Genomic DNA, 4,682 nt, shown 5'->3' on the forward strand with positions numbered 1-4,682 from the left:
GCCCCCCCCCCCGCCCCCGCCCGATTCCCGTTCTGGGCCGCCCTGCACATGAAAGGCTTCCTGTCCCCCTTTTCTCGTGTTCCCCGCGGCCAACAAGCCTTTTCTCTCTGATGGAGCCCTGTGGAAAGGACCAGCTCTGAACATGTTGGTTCCTGGGGCAGAACATTTGAGGGATGGTCTCCCCACTTTCATCTAATTAAACTCAGCTGCAGTCTAGCAGGAGATTTTCCTGTGCCGGAAACCTCACCAAAGCAAGACTTCGGCTTGGATTTAGGTTTGTCCAGGCCCCAAGCCTTGGACAGATTCAGGCGCTTCTGAAGTCTGTGCACTCCCCAAGCTTAGAATACTGCAACAGATTAACCAATTGTGCTGACGAAAAAGAGGTATCTAAGACTCAGAATAGAATGCAAGCCTCTTTCATGGCTATTGATGAGATGCTTAAGTTTGGGTTGGCACGTTTGTGGCTAAAATTCAAGGTTTGCCTAAAAGATAGCGGCATGGGCACCTATGTCCCTGCCGTATCCCAAATCCACACACACTTTTCCAAATGAGCAGTTCTACAAAGAGCCATGTATTCGAGAAGCCAGATTTGATCTCTTGAAAGCAGGGGTAACAAATACTCCGCTAGCATTCTGCTTGTTGTTGGAGTCCTTCTCAGATTGGGCCCCATGATGCAATCAGCAAATGCTTCTGCAAATTCTAACTGGTATGTCAGTGCTGTTATCTGCCTTCCAGTCACCAGCATGTTCCATTTTAATATGCATAAGTATTTTAACATTATCTCTTGTTAATGGAGTAACTGTTTTACATGAGCATCTTCTGAACTTGTATAAGCCTGCATTTCTTCTTGAACCCGTGATCATGCAAGTGGAAGAGGTACTTTCTGACAGTTTAGGCAGGCATAGCAAGGTAAGAGGTTCCAGCTGACAGCTGGTCCCAACTAACTTCAGCTGTGCCGGAATCACCGGAGAACCCGCCACTTTTCACCAAGGAGATAACCTTGCAATAAACCTTACAGGGCAATCACTTTTCCCTCCCGGATGAAGGGAGGCACCAGCAGCAGCTTTTCTCACCTCAGCCCTATTTGCACGATAGCAACTACCTTTCTCTGCGTCCCTGAAGGCTGCCATGTTGGAAGCTGAGGGCTCAAAGTGAATATGCCGTTGACAGCTTTGGAACTGCAGGGCTGCCCTCAGCCAGTGGCCGGGCGGGTGTGTGTGTGTGTGTGTGTGTGTGTGTGTGTGTGTGTTGAGGAGTCACATCCTGCCTTTCTTGAGATAAACACCTCCTGAGAACCACAACTGTGGTGAGTTGTGGAGAGCTGGCTTCTTTCCTCCCCGCCAGAAAGCTCCCTCGTCCTCATGTGCTAATTGCCCTGGGACCACAGGGCCGCTGCAAGTGGCCGCAGGCCAAAAGGCTGCTGCTGCTGTGGGGTGGGCAGGTAGGGTGGCGGACAGGTGCAGGAGAAGCGGCACACGGAATCCCGCTGGGCTCTCAGGCAGCAGGCGCAACGACAAGGGTCTCCGGTTGGGAGGAGAAGTGGTGCAGTCCGAGTTTTGCCCAACTTTCACTCTCCCCAGTGGGGAAGAAAACTGTGAGCAATGAGAGGAGTTTTCCCCCCACCTTAGCACCGTGCAGGGAAAACCTGCATCCAGGGAAAAGGTATTCATCAAGATTTAGCCACCCGACAGAATCAGCAGCATCTGCACAAACCAGGGCCTCCTGGTTCCATGCCGGCAACACTCTCAAAATCTGCGGAGCATCCTGTGAGGTCCAAGTCTCTAGCCCAGCTGTTTTTGTGGCATTTGGCAGCTGTGAGGTGGAAATAAAGGGTCCTTCCCTGCAGCTGATCAGCGGGTGCTCTTTGAATTGTGAGGAGCGCCCTGCAGAATTTCTCCCCACACCCTTTTCGGGCTTTCATTTTTGAAAACAAGTTGCCGCTGTCCCCCGCCATGCAACGGTGTTCCTGGGGGTAGTGCCAGGATCAGGGCTGGAGTAACTGCATGTGCTCGCAGAAGCAGGAGCGCCTTTGCCTGCACTTGCAAGGGGCCCCTGCGGAGCAATTACGCCGTGCAGCCAGGGACCCTGGAGGCCAGCAGAAAAGGCTTCCCTGCCACAGCAGGGCACGTGTCCAGGTGACTTTCTGTTCTCTGGCCCTTGCTTCAGTAGGCCCTGCGCCAGTTCGTTCCGGCCTCACTCCAGCCAGCATCCTTCTGCTCTTCCCGTCTTTCCTCCGAGTAGACCCAGCCTCGCTCCAGCCTGCTACAACCCTCGCATCAACATCTCTCCAGTGGACCGACTTTGGGACTGTGCTCTGCCTGCCTCTCTCTCCGAGCGAGCGAGCGTGCCAGGCTCGGGCTGCTTCCATCCGCGCCTTCGGCCTGGACCTGCTGACTCGTCCCAGGCTTCTGCCCAGTGGTGAGCTCCGGACCCAGCTGGAGCTCGTGCCCTGGACGCGGCGTTCTGCGCCTCCTTGCTGCCTCACAGATGGAAGCATTCTGGGCCATGGGAAAGAAAGATGGCTGTCCTTGCATGCGCCACCATTCTATGCCCCAGGAATTGTGCTGGATATCTCTGGTCAGTAGCAAAGCAGTTTTGGAAAGAAAAGAGTAAAAAAAAAAAAAGATCAACTTCAGCACTGCCAAAAAAGAGGAAAGTGCACCTCGTGTCCCTCCGAAAGCGATTTTTGCTCTTTCCTGGAAATTATTGGAACTGCTCCTCTGCCATTTTCAAAGGTGATCAGTAACATGGAAGGGGAAGGGGTGGTCTGGCTCTTCTTGCGTCCTTCTCCTGGTGAAAGCCTGTGCCAGGCTGCCAAAGTCGTTCCAAAAGACAAACTGCCTTCCAAATGAGTCTGGAAAAAGGTCTGAGCCATTTGTCTTTGGCAGAGTTTGAAACGTGCTTTCGGCAAAGACTCGACCTGTGCATGGGAAACGCATCCCTGTTTCCGAGACTCTGTGATGGTGGAAGCAGGGGAGAGGGCTGGCATATTCCACGGCAACATCCTGTCGAGCTGGGATTTCTTGGCGCTTTGGTGCTCTTGGTAGCTCTGTATTTGCCATGCAAATCTGCACACAATTATTCTCTTGATTCCATAGTGAGAAAGAGTTGAGCGGACTTTCCACCCAGTTGAAAAGCGGCTCTCCTTTGAGTGCTTCCCCATTCTTCTGCCACACCATGGATCACTCTGGTCGCTTCAATCATATGCAAAAACAAAGACACTCTGTATGCTTCTTGGGCTAAACAATGCTCCTGTTTAATCAGCTTTCCCCAAGCACCAAGCAAGGATGTGGGTTTTAACCTGTCAAGCGCTACAAGTTTAGGCTGATCAAAAGCCCTTCGAAAACAAAGGACTGGAACTAACTCGAGAGACGTTTGTTGTTGTTCACTTGGTGTACGCATGTGAGAGATGCATACTGTATAATGCTCATCTTTGCTCACAGCCACATCAGTTGCAGTCCCCAAGGAATTCCCCGTCTCCTCCTGGGTGATCCTCCCCTTCCCTCCATCCCTCCCTCCCTCCATCACAAGATGCTGCTGATCGAAACTGAACCTTTGCTAGTAAAGACGCGCCTGAGGAACATGAATGGCAACCTCGTGATCCTTGGTGCCCAGTGCCTCACTCGGGAACTGGAAGCCAGAGGCGAGGCAGAGCGAGGCGGGGCCTGGCCAGCCTGTTCTGCGAAGCAGCTCCGTGCCACTGGAGTGGGCTGGGGACCGAACGACAGCCTGGCTTGCTTCTGCAGAGCGTTAAGAGATGTGAGACAGACCCAGCCCAGGTAGCATGCTCTGCATAACATGCCGTGCACCAGCCACTTGTATGCAGAGAGGTAAGCCCAAGAGGGCAGGTGTGTCTGCTCGCGTGTGTTTGCCCGCGAGGTATCCCAGGTCTGTGCACCGAGTGATCAGGCGGCCAGGCCTCCGCAGGGGGACACAGACCTCCAGCTCCTCAGGTGCCGTTCCTTCTCCCCAGCTCACACCAGACTGCTCTTTGTGGGCAGTGACTGCCTGATGAATACGTATCAGCAGCATCCCTTCCTAGCAGGCCACCGCTTCCTCCACAGCAGCTCGTAGCTCCCGTTTCCTTCCTGTGTGCCCCTGCACACTGTCCCACTGTGCTTCCACGTCTTCTCCTCGGGCTTCCCAGATCCTTCCCCTTAGCACAGAGCACTCCAGGCAGTCTGGAAAAGTGGGGAGGTCACTTTTATGCAGCTGCCGAGTCCCCTTCCTCCTTGCTTGGCTCACTTCTCTCCCCTTTTCTGTGCCGGCTTCAGAGATTGCCTGTAGTGGAGAAGGGAAACATCCCTGCCACCTTGGGGCCAAGGCATCGAAAGGAAAAGACAAAGCTGGTTGCTTCTGCAGCCTCCCAGGCCAGCCATGGACTGTGACTGCGGCAGGGCTTGGCTGCTTGCCAGGAAACGCTTCTGCTCCACGCTTTCTGCTGGGCCTGCCAAGTGATGCCCCTGTGGGCATTTGCTCCTCAGCAGCCAGCCTGCCCAGCCTCCTCCTCACACCTTTGAAAAACGATTGCAATGATTATAATCTTCAGTTCGTCATGAATAAAACACCTATGCAGTAGAATGGCAATTGAACAAGCTCATCAAATATGTGTGTATTTACCTAAGTGCTGAGACATGGCCCATGTTCATTCTCATTCAGGTGTTAAGTCAGCAGTAAAGCCC

Source organism: Varanus komodoensis, unplaced genomic scaffold (assembly GCF_004798865.1).
Source record: "Varanus komodoensis strain SLA01 unplaced genomic scaffold, ASM479886v1 scaffold54, whole genome shotgun sequence".
Taxonomy (NCBI): domain Eukaryota; kingdom Metazoa; phylum Chordata; class Lepidosauria; order Squamata; family Varanidae; genus Varanus; species Varanus komodoensis.